Raw genomic sequence first — 22,844 nt, forward strand, 5'->3', positions numbered from 1 at the left:
GCCAGTCGAACAGGCCGTAGAGAGTTTTGTCGGGCTCGATTGCCGCGACTTGTGGGGTGGCTAACTGACGGGCCACCGCGTGTCTCACACACCGCTGGAGCCGCGACCGACCGGAACGCTTGCGCCGGCGAACAGCCGGGAGCGAGGACACCACAGGAGCCGACTGATACTGGGTCGACGGCTACCGGAGAAGGACGCCGCGGACGCACGCGTGAAAGTGTGTCGCCCCGCAGACGGGGAACGCCTCGACGTCAAGTGGAGCCTCCTGAAGCAAGGCGGAGTCGTCGGCGACGAAGACGAGCGCGCCGAGACGTATCTCGTGGCCCTCGGCTAATCCACCGCGGGAAACCATGATGATGGGAATCGGAGAAAACGCAACTTCACCAAAAAGTCGCTAAGGCACCTGCCCCAAGGTGGGCGCCAACTGTCATGGATCTAAGACTGACAGTAGAATGGTGGTAGGTATGAGGAGGCAAAATCCTAGCTATGGCGAAGTTGTACACACGAGTTTTACGAGTTCGGGCCCTTCGCGTAGGAAGTAATAGCCTACGTCTCGGTGCCCGGAGGCGGTCGACTGAATTATGCGTGTGTGTGTTACAGGGGGTGCGAACCCTTGTGCCTGTGGAGGAGGGTGGCTTATATAGAGTGCGCCAGGACCCCAGCCAGCCCATGTTACAAGTAGTTCAATGTACATAAAGAGGAAGCGTTACAGGTAACGTCCACAATAAAGTGATATAAATGATCATTAAGTCTATGAGTAAACGCCCGACCGTTGCTGTGCAGAGTGACTTTAGATCTTCTGTATGTCGAGTGGTTTTTGTTATGGTCGAGTGGAATGTTTCTGGTCGAGTGAATGATGGTACCCTTCGAATGCTTCTGACTTTAGGGTGATGCCCTTGGAGAGGGTGTCTAGGTCAGGCCTATAACCCTGCCCTAGGTACATAGCTTCATCAGCTGCTTCTCCGGCCCGCCCAGGACGAAAAGCCCATTTTCTGTCATGCTTTTTTGTCATAGAAGTAGTAGCCCACCACATCTATGATGATACCGGGTTTTTTCACAATTATCGTCATAGAAGTGTCATAAGTATGACTGAAAAAAATTCGTTCGGCCCAAAATGTCACGGATCTGTCTTTTTTTTGTAGTGTTGGGTGCTCTGGAGGAGTTCGGACACGAGACATGTGGACTCTGACGCCCATGGCGCACGCAAAAGGAAGGCCGAGCCCGCACTTTCTTAGCTCCTAGCACAGTTTCCGCACCAAAATCCTCCATTCTCTTCTTCCATCCTATTGTTCTCCACCCAATTCCTACCCTTTTTCCCCACTCTCTTCTTCACTCCTGCTGTCGATGCATGGAACCGGAGGAGAACCTACCGGAGATGGAGGTGCAGGAGGATTCAAGCAGCACGCTTGCCTACAAGATCAACTCGGTGACATGGCAAAATCATCGCGTCAAAGCGAAGGTCGCAAAGGAGGAAACACTTAAGAAACAGAAGAATGCAAAGGAGAAAAAACTTAAGAAGCAGAATGCCAGCGGAGGGCGTGCTGGTGGCGGATGGGATGGTGGACGTGCTGGTCGTGGACGTGGTGGAGGTCGCGGCCTGAGCCGCGATGGCCCGATGGTATCTCCCACTGTACAGCCACAGCCATTTTTTTAGAGCATTACAAGGATTTGTACTTCTATGCCGCCAAGCAGCTCGGTAGGCAGTCCACGACAACCGCCACCGAGCAAGACATCATCGACGTAAAATGCGATGTGGTTGCTCTTCTCAGAGAGTTCTTCGCCACAGCTCATCCTGGCGCAGACGACAGGCGGGGAGCAGATGGGTTCCTGCACGTTGTTCGGTGCTATGCCTAAAGCAAGGGAGAAGGCATATAACGATGGGGAGAGGGAGATGTTCGACATCATGCATCCATGATGGAGGCGGAGGAGGAGGTGGCTATGAGGACGGGCAGGTGGAAGAGTTGGGTCCCACCCAGTCCGACAAACTACACTCACATGCATGAGGGCTACACCCAGGTGGGCATGCAACAGTCGTACACCTAGACCGGTACGGGAACACAGCAGGAATATTGGGGCCCCGGGCAGCAGGAGGAAGTGGACGACGAGGAGGATGACGCGGATGATGATCCGGATGATTTTGCCGGTGATCCGAAGAAGAAAGGTAGAGGACAAAGCTTGAACATGTGGGAAGATGAGCTGATGTGCGATGCATGGTTGGCCACTAGTCTCGATCCGATCCATGGCATGGAGCAAAGGCACAACATTTTGGTCCAACATTCACATATGGTTCCATGAACACAAGCATTTCACGCCCTACTTCGATGCGGTCATCCGAAACCGTGAATCGAAGTCCCTCAACCATCAATGGTACACCATCCAAGAGGCCGTGTCCATGTATTGCAGCCACTTGGTGCATCTCCTCGGACGGTGGCCTAGTTTATGAGGACATCCCAACCATGGATACCACACCAACAATCATCAACGGTCCAATCACAAGAAGTCGCACAATGCAAATACATGATCAGGTGAACGCTAACTTAAGTTTATTATTTGACCTTGAAAACATGGTTGTGCCTTCACCTCCTTTGTTGTTGGTTGAATTAGGTGCAATATCGAAGAAGGCCAAACACATAACAGTTTGTGCAAAACAATGTTTTATGGTGAAGAAACAAAGTTAGGAGTTCATGAAGAAATGAGTTGTCTGCTGAAGAAACATTATTTCGATTCTGACGAAACAATGTTTTGCACGAGTTTGGATATCCCAGCTTGCGAAAGGTTCCCAAAACTTGAGTCTTCTACTGAAAGAAACATTGTTCGACCCCAGTGAACAATGTTTGGTCGGGAACTGCCAACCACCTCCAATGAGAGTTTTCCAGAAGCTACCTCATTAAGTCTTGAAGCCATTTAGTCAAACAGAGCTGATTCACTTTCACACCTAAGCTGGTTCCAGAAGCTAATTCTCTTTCACACCTATCCAGGGGGTTGTCCCGATTATAAATAGGCTAGCTCTTCCCTTCATTGGGGACTTTTGCCATTTCTATCAAAGACCAAAGACATAGACTCCTCCTAAGATTGGAGAGCTCTTGTTATCCTTATTCTCGTGATTCCTTGAGAAATTGCTCCTAATTCGTGCTCCACGACTAGATCGTGCTGTGTGGGTTAGAGTTCATGGTTTCCATTGCAGATTGCACCTATCTCGTGCTCCACGACTGAGCGTGGTTGTGTGGGGTAGTATTGCAGGTTGTGGATCGGCGAATGTTCGGATTGCAAGCTTCGATGAGCCTCCTCCTCGTCGGGTCATAATCTCTTATTTTCCATTTTTCGGCTGCTTGCAGCTAGTTATCCCCATCCATTTATCGATCCTACGCCGTGAAGATCGGACCTCCCCTTGTACACCTTCTTCTCCGAAGACGGTGTCGCATCATCTGGTATCAGAGCAAGGTTTACACGATAGGATCTGTATCTTTGTTGCTAGATCTATCCTTTTTAGTTTGGTTTTCCTCGTCCTAGAGTCCAAAGCCAAAAAGCCACAAAAAAATCCAAGCCTTTGTTGCTAAGATATAGTTGTTTGCTTTCTTCTTTGTGTTTGCACCAAGTTCTATCCAAAGTTGCTACTGTTTTTCTTTGAGTGTTGTTGTTGGATCTATTGTGTTGCAAAAAAAAGAGCAAAAAAAGAGAGAGGGAAAAGGAGCAAAAAATGAGAGAGAAAGTGTTGAGCAACTGCTGAATCATATTCAGTTTGGTGAGAAATTTCAGAAAGTTGAAGTGGCAAGTGTTGTAGCTCAAACATGGTGCAAGGATCTACAAATTTTTCTTGTTCATTTGGTTTGAATCGATTGGGTCTCAGCACTAGCCCTCCCCTTTTACCCCACCCAGATCCACCTAGAAACCATCAGCTTCCTTCCTTTCATTCGCTCGTCCACTCCTGATTTGCTACTTCCGCACAGCTGCCAAGGAATCATTAGAATTTGGGTAGGCAAGAAGGTGAGCTGAGTGTTTTCCACATATATTTTTCCTTTTGTCCACTTGTTTCCGAGAGTTAACATGACAGGATCCAACTCGAGTGTACATGGACATCAACATGTGGAAGATGATCTCCCAAAAACTCGCCCAGCACTTGGTGATATGATTGAGGAGAGTATAGTTGCAGCCATGCGAAGGATGTTCGGTGGTCGTCTTCCTATCGCGGGTAATGGGGATCAACATCAACACAGCTCCGCAGCCTCGCTGGCCGCCGACAACCGGCAACGTCAAGGAAACGACGATCGCCATGTTGGTCATGGAAGAGCGGCAGGAGCTGTTGCCCACGACGCTCCTGCTGTTGGTGCTGAACGGTGGCGTGGCGACTTTGCTGCCCCCCGCGAGGGTGGGCTACTAGGAGGAGAAGCTCGCGAGCAGGGCCATGACCCCCGCGGGTTTGCTACTGATCACCGGCGACGAGCGGCACATGATGGTGATGCCATCTTCCTTGAAGATCTCTCCGAGCATGGTGACGGAGATGAAGGCATGGGGGACTATGAACCCTACTCCCCGCCTCGCCGTGGTGTTGTTTTTGGTCACAATGGTCATCATTACAACCGTCGTGCTCAGGATGACCGTGACAACCAAGCGAGAGTGAAGCTACATGTGCCATCATTCACGGGAAAAGAGGACCCAGATGCATATATTGAGTGGGAAGATAAGTGTGATCAAATCTTTCACATCCAAGGTTTTTCTGAATCCAAGAGAGTTGATCTTGCTATTATGGAGTTCTCTGGTTATGCTCTTACATGGTGGAGTTAGCTGCAAGGCGATCGGTTGATGTCAGGCAATAATCATATCCGCAGCTGGACTTTGATGAAGGAAGTCATGAGGCGCCATTTTGTTCCGTCATACTATGAGAGGCATTTGTACAAGAGGTTGCAGGGGCTCACTCAAGGTTCCCGCACTGTTGAGGAGTACTATAAAGAGATGGAGGTGCTGCTAATTCGGACAAGACCCCGTGAAAGTGATGAGGTGAAGATGGCAAGATTTTTACATGGGCTGAATGATGAAATATCAGATTTTGTGGAGGTGTTTTCTTATGATACATTACAAGATGTGGTACATCAAGCTATAAGAGTTGAGAAGAAGAATATGCATAACTGTCGTACTCGTGCTTTCCAAGGCTGCACCACCACACGCTCATGGCAGCGAGCACAACAGCCATATGGTTCTCAGTTTGAGGGTGCACCACCTAGACACCCACATGCCTTGACGGCTTCCTCACCTACTATTCGCAATCAAGATAAGAGGTCATCAGCTACAGCAGGAGTATCCTCTGCTCCACCTCCAGAAAAGAGTTCTAGATGCAGCAGCGACATTCAATGCCACAAGTGCAAAGGAAGAGGTCATATTTCCTCGGAATGTCCAAGCAAAAGAACTATGATTATCAATGAACAAGGTGAATGGGAGTCTGAAAGTGACCCTGAAGGTGGCAATGATGAAGTGGAAGAGGAGCAAGGTTGGGAAGTAGGAGGAACTATTTTATCTCATGAGGAACTTGATGGAGAAGCTTTGGTTGTATGTCGTTCACTTAACGCCCAGGTTGTGGAGGAGGAAAAGGGGCAGCGGCATAATCTTTTCCACACCTGTTGCCTTATCAACTCAAAGATATGTCAAGTGACTATTGATAGTGGCAGCTGCAACAATATTGCAGGTCTGGAGATGGTCGAGAAGCTTCAATTGCAAACAAAACGTCACCCACACTCATATTGCATGCAATGGCTGAATGATTGCGGCGCAATTAAGGTGATTAGCAGCGTGCAAATACCAATTTCAGTAGGGACATATCAGGATGATGTTGAGTGTGATGTGGTGTCGATGCACGCTTGTCACTTGCTTCTTGGGCGACCGTTGTTGCATGACCGTGATGTGCAAATCAGCAGGCGTGCGAATCGCTTATATTTTGTCCATAAAGGAGAAAAGTTCACTTGGTTGCCCATGACACCCGAGGAAGTCTATCTTGATGAGATGAAAAGAAAAGGAAAGAAAAGGGGAGAGAGTGATCATACACAAAGAGTGAGCCACCAACATAGTGAGGGAGTGTTTCCATAGCCAAAAGCTCCACAGCCAAATATGACCAAGCCCCGGGAAAAACAGGGATTAATTATGATGGCTAGGAAAAGGGATATGCGGGAATTGAGAGAACCTAATGCTCCATTCTTTGTACCCATGTACAAGGAAACTTTATTGGCTACTAACGACTTACCCTCAACTCTTCCTAGTGTTGTATTGGATCTTTTGCAGGAGTATGGGGATGTGCTTCACAAGGAGGTGCCACCCAGATTGCCACTGAAGCGAGGCATTGAACACCAAATCCACTTAGTTTCGGGCGCCCCGCTTCCAAAAATTCCACATATTGAGAGTGCTAAGAGGGGTGAGTTGAGTGACTCCACCAAATGTGAGGAAGAATGTCTATTTTCCAAACATCCACATATTGAGAATGATAAGAGATGTGAGATGAGTGACTCCACCAGATGTGAGGAAGAGTGTTCACTTCCCAAAAGTCCACATAATCAGAGTGATAAGAGACCTGAGGTGAGTGAGTCCACCAAATGTGAGGATCAGATTGTTCGAAATGAGATTAGAGAGATGGAATATCTCCACCCATGTATACCTCACATTCAGCGAGAGATGATAAGTGAGTTGTGTGAGTCCACCAAATATGAGGGTGAGGTAATCCGCCACAAGATTAGAGAAATGAGTGAACCACAACATATTATACCACACCATGAAAGTGAGAGGAGTAGCGAGTTGTGTGAGTCCACCAAATCTAAGCTTGAGGTGTTTACACACAATATCAAAGAGATGAGTGATCCACCAAATGAAAGGAGAGAAGACTATTCAACTACTAACCATTCACAAAGCTCTCTTTCCTTGAAGTATGCGCAGATGCAAAAATCATACTAGTTGCCCTTCTACAGCGATGGGAGGATGAGATCCATGAACAATTATGGCGCACGTGGAGCACCATCAAAGAAACATCATGTGTGGTAAGTGGTCTTCAAAAAGGCATGGAGGTACTCAGTGAGGTAAAAGAAAAGAGATCATTCATCTTGAAGCACCCAGAGGTATGCACTTATGAATTCTTGAAGCATTGGAGCGATGAAATTAGAGAAAATATGATTGCTATGTCATCCATCAAACAATATCCTTTTGTTAATCATAACGAAACCATCAAGGAGCCAATAAAACTAAAAACTGACTATGCTTATTCGACTTTTACTTGGCCAAGATATTTTGTATTTGCCTTGTGCTATTATTTTGTAGATCGAAGGAAGTCGAGGGCGACTTTTCTTCAAGAGAGGGAGGATGATACAAACATGGATGTGCCTGATTACAAGTTTGTACTCCATGCAAATGTTAGCTGGAAATAATTGTTGAGTCGAATAGAACATTTGAAGTTCGCAAAGGTGAAAGCTAAACTTAAGCATTTGATAAAATCTTTGAATTGTTTCTTTGTTGTACCGACCCGACCTCAAACGGTCAAGTCTCTGTGCTTAGTGTCATCCATGGATCGGTAATGCTGACACACAGAGTACTCGAAGGATTTATAACAGAGTAGCAATCACACACTTATTACATCGAATGTCTCAAAAGAGAACTTATTACTATAAATATGGCTTAAGGCCATCTAATACGATAACAGCGGAAGGCTTGGAAGATAAAGTGAGTCCATCAACTCCAACGGCATAGCTGAGCTGCACGGCAACGACCTAACGAACCTTACTCCTCGTCTGAAAAGTCTGCAACATAATATGTTGCAGCCCAAAAATGGGTCAGCACATGGAATATGCTGGCAATATAACACAGTAGAGCGAAAACAGAATAATGCTATCACTACATGCATATTTGGCTGGTGGAAAGCTCTATGGTTATAGTTTTTGCGAAAAGCCAATTTTTTCCTACAACAAAGGAATAAGTTTTATTTTAACTATCATGGTAGTTGAAACATCATTGAGAAGGTTCCTCCAACTCAATCCCAATTAAAGTAATTATCAACCCAACAATGTTAATTAAGAGTGATGAGATACTTAGGATACTCCAAGTACTAGATACTCAAGATTGTCCATAACCGGGGACACGGCTAACCATGATTAGATTGTACACTCTGCAGAGGTTTGCGCACTTTTCCCCACAAGACTCGATCTCCTCCGTTGGATTTCTCGCACTACATGGTGTTTGAGAAACGGATGACCGAGACACAGTCTTTCAGAAACATTAACTCTTTACTCCGGGCAGACCATACCAAACCTACATCCCTCTACCTGCTGATCCACCTCTTCAAGAGCTCATGCAACTTACTCAACTATGCTAGAGCCCATAATAGCTTGTGGCTGCACACGGAAGTTTCTAGCATGAAAATATCTCAGTTCCCTTTGAGCCTGGGTGGCGGACCTTAGGATGATCACACGGGTACTCCGGGATATCCTAGGACAACACTGGATTCTCCAGGTGCCCGACAAGCAATCCACCCAGATGTGTATTAAAGTTGCCACCTTAAGTTGAACCATTAATTAACAATCTCACATCTGTCATGGATTCACTCACCCAATCCACGTCTACGAGCATAGCATAGCAATATAAGCAATACGTAGAAGTAACTCCCAAGGTTTGAATATAACAGGGCAATAGGTTCTACCTCATCAACTACTTCCCAACCCACATGTTAATCACATCCTAATCATGCAATGTTTGAGGATTGGAACTAATGCATAAAAACTGGGTATGAAAGAGTATGATCAATGTGTTACTTGCCTTGCTGACGATCCGCAAAACCTAGGGACTCGTAGTAGCACGCTTCGCACTCCGGGAATTCTATCGCAAACAAACAATAGCATACATAAGCAATCAAGCAAAGAAGCACGGGTAAAACTCAAATAAGAAGAATTGACCAGAAAGTTCAACTTAAGAACTCCGGTTTGCAAAAAGAATCAAATAAAACGGAGCAACGAAACTCAAACTACGAAAGAAACAAGATCTGTTTACTAATCTGAACTAAAGTCAAATTTTACAGTACCAAAATCTTGTTCAAGTTGGTTAAACAGAAAGAGGGTTTCGAGACGAAGATCTAGGCGCTTGAATCGCCTGATTCCGATAAACGAGCGAAAAGATAAACTAAAACGAAAATCGGATCAGAAATCGCGATCGAAAATAATCACGGAAAATCTGAGAAAAAGAAAACTGACGAACAGGCTAACGAACGAACGTTCGTTGTCTGTTAATAACGAGCGAAAACCGTTCGTTAAAACGAACGTACGGACGAACGTCCGCTAAATAGACTAAACCGTGAAAACCGGTGAACCGAGCGGCGGCGGCGGCGTATACTCCGGCAAGGCTCCGGCGAGGCGGGGCGGCTCCGGCGAGGTGGGGCTGCGACGGTGGGCGGCGCGAGGCGGCGACAGGCGGCAACTGCGAGCGGCGGCGCGCGGCAAGGGGCGGCGGCGCGGCGCGGCTAGGCGGCGGCATGCGGCGTGCGGGGCGGGGCGAGGCAGGCGGCGGGGTTGGTGGTGGTGGTGGTCCGGGGGCGGGGTATTTAAAGGAGGGGGCTTGCTTGGGGGAGAGGGCAAGGCGGCGCGGGAGTCCTAGCCGGACTCGGCGTCGCGGCGGTGGCGGCCTCCCGGTCTCCTGGAAGGAGACGGCGACGCGGGGCTAGCGGGCCGGCTTGGTTGGGCTTCGGCCCAGTCGGGCGCTGAGATTTTTTTTAAATAATTTCGCCGGAACTAAAATAAATCCTAGAAAATAAAATAAAAATCTAAAAATGCCAAAACAAATTTTCACCGTCTAAATAAAATATTTAGAACGAGATGAACATTTTCTTGGCCCTAAAATGCAAGTTTGAAAAACGTGCAATTTTTCTAATGCAAATAAAATAGCAATAAAATCCGAATAAAATCAAATATTTGATTTTAATATTTTTTCCTCCAATATTTCAATTATTTTGGAGAAGTCATATTATCTCCTCTCATATATTTTAATATGAAATATTTTTGGAGAGAAAAATAATTAAAATCAAAATCCTCGTTTCAATATTCGATAAAATTCAAATATGGAAACAATGAAATCCCCAACTCTCTCCGAGGGTCCTTGAGTTGCTTAGGATTTCGAGGATCGCGAAACGAAAAGCAGTAAAATATGATATGCATGGATGATCTATGTATAACATTCCAAATTGAAAATTTGGGATGTTACAAACCTACCCCCCTTAAGATGAATCTCGCCCTCGAGATTCGGGTTGGCTAGAAAATAGGTGTGGGTGGTCTTTGCGAAGATCATCCTCTCGTTCCCAGGTGGCTTCATCCTCGGTATGGTGGCTCCACTGAACTTTGCAAAACTTGATAACCTTGCTGCGGGTGACTCGGCTGGCAAATTCAAGAATCCTGACTGGCTTCTCCTCATAGGTCAGATCACTGTCCAACTGAATCGCCTCCAAGGGTACTGTATCTCTTAACGGTATATCGGCCATCTCAGCATGACACTTCTTCAGCTGTGAAACATGAAATACATCATGAACTCCTGACAGTCCTTCAGGTAACTCCAACTTGTAGGCAACTTCTCCCATACGTTCCAAAACACGATACGGTCCTACAAATCTCGGGGCTAACTTTCCCTTAACTCCAAAACGTTTCACTCCTCGCAAGGGTGATACTCGCAGATATGCTCTGTCTCCAATTTCATAGGTTACCTCCTTGCGTTTCGAATCTGCATAACTCTTCTGCCTGGACTGAGCTACCTTCAGTCTATCTCGGATCAACTTAACTTTCTCTTCAGACTCCTTGATCAAGTCTGGTCCAAACAACTGTCGGTCTCCAACTTCATCCCACATCAACGGTGTTCTGCACCTTCGTCCATACAGGGCTTCGAACGGTGCCATCTTCAAACTGGCTTGGTAGCTATTGTTGTATGAGAACTCTGCGTAGGGCAAATTGTCATCCCAACTAGATCCATAATCTAGCGCACAAGCCCTCAACATGTCCTCCAGAATCTGGTTGACTCTCTCGGTCTGTCCATCCGTCTGCGGGTGAAATGTTGTACTGAACTCCAATCTCGTTCCCAAAGTCTGGTGCAGTTGATGCCAAAACTTTGAGGTAAACTGTGTTCCTCTATCTGATACGATGGTCCTCGGAACTCCATGCAGACATACGATCCTGGTCATATATATCTTGGCCAACTTCGCACTTGTATAGGTTGTTTTCACTGGGATAAAGTGAGCTACTTTGGTCAAGCGATCAACTACTACCCATATAGAATCATATCCTGATTTGGTCCTGGGCAATCCGGTGATAAAATCCATGCCAAGTTTATCCCACTTCCATTCGGGTATCGGCATAGGCTGTAACAATCCTGCTGGCTTTTGATGTTCTGCCTTCACTCTCTGACATACATCACATACGGCTACATACTCGGCAATATCCTTCTTCATACCAGTCCACCAGAAACGTTCCTTCAAATCCAAATACATCTTGGTGTTTCCGGGGTGTATCGAGTATGGTGAGTCATGAGCCTCCTGAAGTATTAACTTCCTGATCTCTGTGTTATTGGGCACATAAACACGGTCCTCAAACCATAAGGTGTCGTGCTCATCCTCACGAAAACCTTTGGCCTTTCCTTTGCTCATTCTCTCTTTTATCTCGGCAATCTCTTTGTCATCCTTCTGAGCTTCTCGAATCTTTCCTAACAATGTAGACTGAACCTCCATTGTTGCAACAAAACCTCTAGGAACAATCTCCAATCGAAGTTCCCTGAGATCCTCTGCTAACTCCTTTGGCAATCCCGTGCTCACTAGGGTGTTAGCATAACTCTTCCGACTCAAAGCGTCTGCTACGACATTGGCCTTGCCTGGATGATAGTGAAGCTTCATGTCATAATCCTTTATAAGCTCCAACCATCTCCTCTGCCTAAGGTTCAGCTCCTTCTGTGTGAAAATGTACTTCAAACTCTTATGATCCGTGTACACATCACAACGGTTTCCAATAAGGTAATGTCTCCAAGTCTTGAGCGCATGCACTACTGCTGCTAACTCCAAATCATGCGTGGCATAATTCAATTCGTGCGGTTTTAGTTGTCGTGAGGCATACGAAACAACTCTTCCGTCCTGCATAAGCACACTTCCAAGTCCTAGGCGAGAGGCGTCGCAATACACTTGGAAATCCTTGCGTATATCCGGCAGAATCAGCACTGGGGCTGTAGTCAAACGTTTCTTTAACTCCTGAAAACTTGCCTCACATTCTTCCGTCCATTTAAATTTGGTATCCTTCTTCAATAACTCCGTCATTGGCTTCGCAATCTTGGAAAAATTCTCAATGAATCTTCGATAGTATCCCGCGAGTCCAAGAAAACTGCGGATCTCGCTAACTGAAGTGGGTGCCAACCATTCAGTGACTGACTGAACCTTGGTGGGGTCTACCGCTATACCTTCTCCTGATATAACATGTCCAAGGAATCCGACTTCCTTCAACCAAAACTCGCATTTGCTGAACTTGGCATACAACTGGTGTTCCCTGAGTTTCTCGAGAACTAAACGCAAATGCTCTTGTGCTCCTCCTCATTCTTCGAGTATACCATTATATCATCAATGAACACCACAACAAACTTATCCAAATATTCCATGAACACTTTGTTCATCATGCTCATGAAGTAGGCAGGGGCGTTAGTCAGTCCAAATGACATGACCGTATATTCATACAACCCGTACCGTGTGGTGAATGCTGTCTTTGGTATATCCTTCTCTCGAATCTTCAGCTGGTGATATCCTGATCGCAGATCGATCTTTGAAAACACCTTAGCTCCTTGCAGTTGGTCAAACAAATCATTGATCATCGGCAGTGGGTATTTGTTCTTGATCGTCACCTCATTTAACGCACGATAATCAACAACCATTCTTAGAGACTTATCCTTCTTCTCAACCAAAAGCACTGGGGCTCCCCATGGTGATGAACTCCGTCGAATGTAACCTTTCTCCAATAACTCCTTGATCTGCTTCTTAATCTCCTCCAGATCATTTGCGGGCATCCGATAGGGTCTCTTTGATATTGGCCCTGTACCTGGCAATAGCTCTATCAAAAACTCGATGTCTCGATCCGGTGGCATGCCTGGTAACTCCTCTGGAAAAACATCCGGGTAATCCTTCACTACAGGCACTTCCTCCTGAACAACTCCCGTGAGGGTATTTACTTGGCTCCTCCTAGGCGCATGCCTAGATACATACTTAATCCTTTTTCCCTCCGGGGTGGTGAGATAAATCGACTTACTAGCACAGTCAATGCTTCCTCCATACTTTGACATCCAGTCCATGCCTAATATCACATCCAATCCTTGTGACTCCAAGATTATTAGGTCGGACGGAAAAACATGGCTACCAATGGTTAAGGGTATCTGGTCGCACCATCGACTAGCCATATACTCTGCTCCAGGTGAACTCACTAACAGAGGGGTCCTAAGGGTTTGGGTTGGTAGTTTAAACTTATCCACGAATCCCCTTGATATGTATGAATGCGATGCACCAGTATCAAAAAGAACAAGGGCGGTAAAAGACTTAACCAAAAACTTACCTATAACCGCGTCTGGCTGCTCTTCAACCTCCTCCACGTTAACGTGGTTCACTTGTCCTTTGTTGAATGGATTGGGCTTCTTCCCAGCGCTCCCATTGCCGTTTCCATTCTTCGCTTCAGGGCACTCCGTGGCATAGTGTCCAGTCTTCCCGCACTTAAAGCAAGTAATGTGACTTAGATCTCTCTTGGCGGGTGTGGCTGGATTGGGGCGGTTCTGATTGTTGTTTGTTCCGTTCCCAGTCCCATTCTTAGAACCATTGTGGTTATGCGAACTTCCTCCGGTGTGGTTATGACCTCCATGGTTATGAACAAGTCCTCCCGAGTTCGGGGTTAGGCGAGGCTTCTGCTGAGCTCCTGAGTTATACCTCCCTTGCCCATACTTCCTCTTACGGCTCTCAATTTGCTGCTGCTTCCCTTCAATCATAAGAGCCTTATCTACCAACTCCTGGTAGTTGTTGAATGTTGCCACCATCAACTGCATGCTCATCTCATCATTCAGCCCTTCCATAAACTTCTCCTGCTTCGCGGCATCTGTGGCCACATCATCAGGGGCATAGCGAGATAACTTGCTAAACTCATCCACGTACTGAGCCACAGTACGGTTCCCCTGGCGTAAGTTGCGAAACTCACGCTTCTTCATATTCATAGCTCCAGTTGAGACATGGGCTGTGCGGAAAGCTTGCTGAAACTGATCCCAAGTGACGTTGGCTATGGGGAAAGTGGCCGTATAATTCTCCCACCATGAGGCTGCTGGTCCATCCAATTGATGTGCGGCAAAGCGCACCTTCTCAGCATCTGTGCAACCTGCGGTGGTCAACTCCCTTCCAATACGGCGTAGCCAATCATCAGCAACTATAGGCTCGGTGCTACTGGAAAACACCGGCGGCTGCAACCTCAGAAAGCGAGCTAAGTTGTCAACTGGAGGCGGGTTGTTGTTGTTGTTGTTGTTGCCTTGGTTCTGGACTAACAATTGCATCAAGGCATTCTGCTGCTGGATCAACTGAGTAAGCTCTGGCGGGAAGGCAAATCCGGTGTCACGTCTCGGAGGCATCTGGCGGGTTTAGAGGGGAGAGATTAGAATAGAAAAGGGGTCTAGTGAGAAAGCACTACCCATATGCACATGAGACAAACACAATCATTTCACTCAATCAATCAAGCAAGGGCATACAAACGGTCTAGAACTATCGTAAAAGTGCTCAACTACTACTATATACATGGGGGAATACTACTATCATTTGGTGGTCATCTAGAAATTTTGATCGGTGGAAGACTCCATGATGTCTGCTCCAGCTTCGTCTTCAAAGTCATCATCACTGGGGTCGGAGTCGGTGTCGTCGATGATGATGTAGTTCTCCGGGCAAGTGGAATCGTCGTCCTCTCCTCCTGGCGCGGGATCTCCCATGAATACTCCGATCTTCTTTATCAGGTCGTCATTCTTCTCCAATAGTGTTGCAATTTCCTCCTCATATCCATCGCGTGTAGACTTAAGTTCTTCTTCCAGCTCGATGATCCTTGTCTTCGCCTTCTTCAAATCTATCATGTCTGCGCACATCTGATTCTCCTGGCGTCGAATGTGCTGGTTTAACTCCTGGATGAAAGCTGCAATGGATCTGTCCTTCTTGGTGCTGATCATCTCCCATTGCTCATCTCGGCGCCCACATATCTGATAGATAGTGTCCTTGAGATCCTTGTTGTAGACTTCTCCAATGCGTCCCATGGTAATGTGGGCTGCCATGCTCTTGCCTAGACTCCAGGTGGGTGCTTCAAAAGAAAATTCTATGGGCTTAGTGGTTGGCGAGAACGTCCTTCCTGGAACTTGAACTTGAATCATCCAGCGCTCCTCTTCTGGTAAGGTGGCGTTGTAAGTCCCGGTGAAGCTTGGTATTCCGATGTTCAGGTACCTAGTGACTTCCTTCAAGTGGCGTCCAAAGGGTGTGTCTTCATCCGGTTGTGCAAACTTGTTCTTCAAATCCGCCATCCTAAGAGTAGAAAATGGAGAGGAGTCAGAAATGAGTAGAGAAGAGTGACCTATGGCTTATCTTAGTGGTCGTGTCCTACACTCAGCGTGTGCTCTGATACCATCTTGTAGCGACCCGACCTCAAACGGTCAAGTCTCTGTGCTTCAGTGTCATCCCTGGATCGGTAATGCTGACACACACAGTACTCGAAGGATTTATAACAGAGTAGCAATCACACACTTATTACATCGAATGTCTCAAAAGAGAACTTATTACAATAAATATGGCTTAAGGCCATCTAATACGATAACAGCGGAAGGCTTGGAAGATAAAGTGAGTCCATCAACTCCAACGGCATAGCTGAGCTGCACGGCAACGACCTAACGAACCTTACTCCTCGTCTGAAAAGTCTGCAACATAATACGTTGCAGCCCGAAAACGGGTCAGCACATGGAATATGCTGGCAATATAACACAGTAGAGCAAGAACAGAATAATGCTATCACTACATGCATATTTGGCTGGTGGAAAGCTCTATGGTTATAGTTTTTGCGAAAAGCCAATTTTTCCCTACAACAAAGGAATAAGTTTTATTTAACTATCATGGTAGTTGAAACATCATTGAGAAGGTTCCTCCAACTCAATCCCAATTAAAGTAATTATCAACCCAACAATATTAATTAAGAGTGATGAGATACTTAGGATACTCCAAGTACTAGATACTCAAGATTGTCCATAACCGGGGACACGGCTAACCATGATTAGATTGTACACTCTGCAGAGGTTTGCGCACTTTTCCCCACAAGACTCGATCTCCTCCGTTGGATTTCTCGCACTACATGGTGTTTGAGAAACGGATGACCGAGACACAGTCTTTCAGAAACATTAACTCTTTACTCCGGGCAGACCATACCAAACCTACATCCCTCTACCTGCTGATCCACCTCTTCAAGAGCTCATGCAACTTACTCAACTATGCTAGAGCCCATAATAGCTTGTGGCTGCACACGGAAGTTTCTAGCATGAAAATATCTCAGTTCCCTTTGAGCCTGGGTGGCGGACCTTAGGATGATCACACGGGTACTCCGGGATATCCTAGGACAACACTGGATTCTCCAGGTGCCCGACAAGCAATCCACCCAGATGTGTATTAAAGTTGCCACCTTAAGTTGAACCATTAATTAACAATCTCACATCTGTCATGGATTCACTCACCCAAACCACGTCTACGAGCATAGCATAGCAATATAAGCAATACGTAGAAGTAACTCCCAAGGGTTTGAATATAACAGGGCAATAGGTTCTACCTCATCAACTACTTCCCAACCCACATGTTAATCACATCCTAATCATGCAATGTTTGAGGATTGGAACTAATGCATAAAAACTGGGTATGAAAGGAGTATGATCAATGTGTTACTTGCCTTGCTGACGATCCGCAAAACCTAGGGACTCGTAGTAGCACGCTTCGCACTCCGGGAATTCTATCGCAAACAAACAATAGCATACATAAGCAATCAAGCAAAGATGCATGGTCAAAATTCAAATAAGAAGAATTGACCAGAAAGTTCAACTTAAGAACTCCGGTTTGCAAAAAGAATCAAATCAAACGGAGCAACGAAACTCAAACTGCGAAAGAAACAAGATATGTTTACTAATCTGAACTAAAGTCAAATTTTACAGTACCAAAATCTTGTTTAAGTTGGTTAAACAGAAAGAGGGTTTCGAGACGAAGATCTAGGCGCTTGAATCGCCTGATTCCGATAAACGAGCGAAAAGATAAACTAAAACGAAAATCGGATCAGAAATCGCGATCGAAATAATCGCGGAAAATCTAAGAAAAATAAAACTGACGAACAGGCTAACGAACGAACGTTTGTTGTCTATAAATAACGAGCGAAAACCGTTCGCTAAAACGAACGTACGGACGAACGTCCGCTAAATAGACTAAACCGCGAAAACCGGCGAACCGATCTAAAAAACGAACTAGGGTTTTCAAAAAAAACCGGATCGGTTTTAGAATAAACCGAGCGGCGGCGGCGGCGTATACTCCGGCGAGGCTCCGGCGGCTCCGGCGAGGTGGGGCTGCGGCGGTGGGCGGCGCGGGGCGGCGGCAGGCGGCAGCGGCGAGCGGCGGCGCGCGGCAAGGGGCGGCGGCGCGGCGCGGCTAGGCAGCGGCGTGCGGTGCGGGGCGGGGCGAGGCAGGCGGCGGGGTTGGTGGTGGTGGGGGTCCGGGGCGGGGTATTTAAAGGAGGGGGTGCTTGCTTGGGGGAGGGGGCAAGGCGGCGCGGGAGTCCTGGCCGGACTCGGCGTCGCGGCGGCAGCGGCCTCCCGGTCTCCTGGAAGGACACGGCGGCGCGGGGCTAGCAGGCCGGCTCGGCTGGGCTTCGGCCCAGTCGGGCGCTGAGATTTTTTTTAAATAAATTCGCCGGAACTAAAATAAATCCTAGAAAATAAATCAAAAATCAAAAAATGCCAAACACAAATTTTCGCCATCTGAATAAAATATTTAGAACGAGATGAACATTTTCTTGGCCCTAAAATGCAATTTTGAAAAACGTGCAATTTTTCTAATGCAAATAAAATAGCAATAAAATCCGAATAAAATCAAATATTTGATTTTAATATTTTTCCTCCAATATTTCAATTATTTTGGAGAAGTCATATTATCTCCTCTCATATATTTTAATATGAAATATTTTTGGAGAGAAAACTAATTAAAATCAAAATCCTCGTTTCAATATTTGATAAAATTCAAATATGAAAACAATGAAATCCCCAACTCTCTCCGAGGGTTCTTGAGTTGCTTAGGATTTCGAGGATCGCGAAACGAAAAGCAGTAAAATATGATATGCATGGATGATCTATGTATAACATTCCAAATTGAAAATTTGGGATGTTACATTTGTACTAGCCAATTTTCTTTTGTGCGATGACCAGCTAGAGTCGAGGACGAATCCTTTTCAAGAGAGGGAGGATGATAAGGACATGAAAACCATTCAACCCTTAGAGTCGAGGACGACTCCTTTTCAAGAGGGGGGGGTGATGAGGATATCCCAACCATGGATACCACACCAACAATCATCAACGGTCCAATCAGAAGAAGTCGCGCAATGCAAATACATGATCAGGTGAACGCTAACTTAAGTTTATCATTTGACCTTGAAAACATGGTTGTGCCTTCACCTCCTTTGTTGTTGGTTGAATTCAGGTGCAATATCGAAGAAGGCCAAACACATAACAGTTCGTGAAAAACAATGTTTTATGGCGAAGAAACAAAGTTAGGAGTTTATGAAGAAATGAGTTGTCTGCTGAAGAAACATTGTTTCGATTATGATGAAACAATGTTTTGCACGAGTTTAGATATCCCAACTTGCGAAAGGTTCCCAAAACTCGCGTCTTGTGCTGAAGGAAACATTGTTCGACCCCAGTGAATAATGTTTGGTCGGCAACTGCCAACCACCTCCAACGAGAGTTTTCCAGAAGCTACCTCATTAAGTCTTGAAGCCATTTAGTCAAACAAAGCTGATTCACTTTCACACCTAAGCTGGTTCCAGAAGCTAATTCTCTTTCACACCTATCCAGGGGGTTGTCCCGATTATAAATAGGCTAGCTCTTCCCTTCGTTGGGGACTTTTGCCATTTCTATCAAAGACTAAAGACATAGACTCCTCCCGAGATTGGAGAGCTCTTATTATCCTTATTCTCGTGATTCCTTGAGAAATTGCTCCTAATTCGTGCTCCACGACTAGATCGTGTTGTGTGGGTTAGAGTTCGTGGTTTCCCTTGCGAATTGCACCTATCCCGTGCTCCACGAATTGAGCGTGGTTGTGTGGGGTAGTATTGGGGGTTGTGGATCGGCGAATGTTCGGATTGCAAGCTTCGGTGAGCCTCCTCCTTGTCGGGTCATAATCTCTTATTTTCCATTTTCCGACTGCTTGCAGCTAGTTATCCCCATCCATTTATCGATCCTACACCGTGAAGATCGGACCTCCCTATGTACACCTTCTTCTCCGAAGACGGTGTCGCATCACTAGTGGTGCACAAATCACCGAGCAAGTAACTTCATTTGGTCGGATATGCATAATTTTGTTGATCACTAGTCGGATATGCATAGTGTATTGATCACTCACTGGATATGCAAAGTTTTGTAGCCGGATATGCATAGTTTTGCTGATTAGTAGCCGGATATGCAAATTTTGTAGCAGGATATGCATAGTTTTGTTGATCGGCAGTCGTATATGCATAGTTTTGTAGCCGGATATGCATAATTTTGTTGATCACTTGTCGGATATGCATTGTTGACAATGTTTTAATTTGTAGCCTTCTCTTGCGTCTACAGTGTTCAAGAGGTTGGAGAAGAAAAACTTCGCTGTCATGCATTGTTGGTTGAATTTGAATGCACAACCGAAGTGGAACATATTCATAGCCAAGACTGCCGCCCAATCCACCAAAGAGGAAACCGGTGACCCAACCGACCTAACAAAAAGAACCGCCAAGAAGGTTAAAAGAGGTTTTCGGGGAAAGAAGTTGGAGGAGGAGAGGGCAAAGCAAGAAGGTACGGCGGCTAAGACGACGGACATGTTCGAGGACATCTTGACAAATAATAAGGAGGCATACGTCAAGCGCTCGGACAACAAGGAGGAAAAAAAGGAGAAGAGGTTCAAAGTATTGATGGAGGCGGTCGAGAAGAAGCCCAAGCTCGAAGAGAAGAGGACCATGATCGAAGAGAAGAAGGCCGTGCTCAAGGAGAAGAAGACGATGCTCGAGGAAAAAATGGGTGAAGATCGCAGCCGATACGGAAGACACCAAGATGTTGTCATTGAGTTTGGACTCTTTGGATGCAAACGGCAGAAAGATGAGTTGGACGCGGCGGACAAGGAGGCGGAGGCAGAGGCTGCCTACGTGACGGCGACGAAACCTTGAGCACGAAAGCTCAGATTACCGGTTCGATAGGGCAGAAAGTCTGAATTTCTTGCATGGACTGCTGGGCTGATATTCTTTTGTGTTCAGGCATGTAAAAACTTAAGGATACTTGCCTCTTTTTAGTTGTTGTGATCCAACGTTGGTGTGAGCCGACACGCTCTATGGATTAGACATTATTTGAATTTAAAATTACGCGGACATATACATAATAGCGTTAGATGGCCGGCAACTACATCGTGTCTGTGGACAAATGCGAGAGTAAATTTGCAGGTCCAGATGATGTGGGAGATGAAAAAAGAAAAGCACGCAAGGATTTTGAGACACAAAATCAGAAGCTAGCTATAGATCGTTAAGGCCGGGCCAACTGTACACATAAACGTCCTTGCCACATCATGCTGCAAGCCTGTTAGCCCTGCCGGGTCGTGTTCTTCTTAAATTTTCTGACAGCATACTGACATGACAGAATTTTTTTTATCTGCACGTGACACCGGCCATAAGTCGAGAGTTTTTATTTTTTGGAACACAATAAGTCCAGAGTTCAGGCCTGCAGCTACGGCTGATCTGCATGCGACGTACGTACGCGTACGTACATGACGGCCCGTCAGGCTAGCTAGATTACGTGCGTACGTGGTGCCGTGGTGACAAACGCAAGACATCTTTGGCGCCAACCGTGGCACGTGCATGCGGGGGGAGCTGATTGGCATCTCGCGAGATTGCGAAAGGGGCGGCGATCCATGGTTGGTGGGTGGCGGCACGTGGGAGGGCATGACAGCCGCCCAACCAATCCCATGCAAAGCCCTAATTACGTTGCTGCAGCTAGCTTTCTTCGTAAAGCCTGATCGAGGAGCTTCGCCTTTGAGCTCTGCTGGTAAGCCGATTAATCCACGATGGAGCCAGGAATTTGCCTAATTCTCAGATTTACGAAGGTATACTAGTACAGTAGTTGAAGTCGCACTTCGGTTGGGTACTTGTACTGTTAGACTTCATATTGTAGCCCTACTTTATAAATCATACCTTATTGGTATTGGATTTGTATGTCATCATTATATATATGTGATAGACCACTCTTTTGAGGGTTGAGCCAGTTCTTCTAAAACCTACGTTTTACATGGCATCGAGTCTAACCTAGGTCCTCCACCTCCACCCCACCCGCCGCCGCCGCCGCAGCAAAACCCGAAACCCTAGGGCTGCCGCCGCCGGCGCCATGACCGCTTCCGCTTCGGGCGCTGCCAGCTCCGGGTCTATCCCCGCGACGCTTGCCGCCCTCCTCAACCTCCCACCTCGCCCCCTGGCTCCGTTAGTGCCTCAGTTCTTCGGCACCACCGCCGTCGGCTCCCTGTTTTCAGCGCCGATCCCACCGTCACCGCCCGCGACAGGCTCAGCACCAGTCGCGCCGCCGCCACCCGCGATGGCCTCCTCTGGATCCTCCTCGACACTCGTCGTCATCCCAACGACCTCGGGGGAGACGCTGCCCGCGGAGCCACCCGCGGCCGTGATCCCGATAGTCCCCGCGCCGCCACCCGCGGCATCGGTCGCGGTCGTGGATCCTGTCGCGGCTCCGCCGCCAATCGTCCCTGCTGCTGGCGCAATCACGCCCACCGGGCCGTTCCACTTCGACAACTTGATCGCCATCCGACTCACGCCGGACAACTACTTGTTCTGGCGTGCCAAGGTCCTACCGCTGCTACGCAGCCGGTCTCTCCTCGGGTTTGTTGATGGTTCACTACCGTGCCCTCCGCAGGTCATCCCTACCGTCCACGGCCCAGCCATCAACCCGGAACACCGTATGTGGGTGCAGCAGGACCAGGCGATTCTCTCTGCCATCCAGGGTTCCCTCGGCGACGGGGTCGCTGGCCTTTGTCTCTTCGCCACCATCTCCATGGACGCCTGGACGACCCTGGAGCACGCCTTTGCCCAGGTCTCTACCTCCCGCTCGATGGCCCTTCGCAGCGAACTCGCCGACATCAAGAAGCTGGACTCCTCCGCTACAACCTACTTCAACAAGATGAAGGTTCTGGCGGACACGCTCACCTCTATTGGTCGGCCGCTTAGCGACGAGGAGTTCGCCGGCTTCGTCATCAAAGGCCTCGACGCCGACTACGACAATCTCGCCGAGGCCGTCCACAACGCCAAGCCAGCGATGCCTCCTCACGAGCTTTACTCACGCTTCCTCTTCACCGAGCAACGCGTCGAGGCTCGTCACTCCTCCGCCACCATCACCGCCCAGTCGGCGGCCTTCTGGGCCTCTCGTGGCCAGCGCCCACCTGCCCCGTCACCTGGCAAGGCAGCCCCGCCCCCTGCATCGACCCTGGGTGGGGGCCCTAACACTAGGGTGGTGTGCCAGCTATGTGGTCGTGAACGCCATGTCGCCTCCAAGTGTCAGCGCCGCTT

This window comes from Triticum aestivum, chromosome 3D (genome assembly GCF_018294505.1).
Source record: "Triticum aestivum cultivar Chinese Spring chromosome 3D, IWGSC CS RefSeq v2.1, whole genome shotgun sequence".
NCBI lineage: Eukaryota > Viridiplantae > Streptophyta > Magnoliopsida > Poales > Poaceae > Triticum > Triticum aestivum.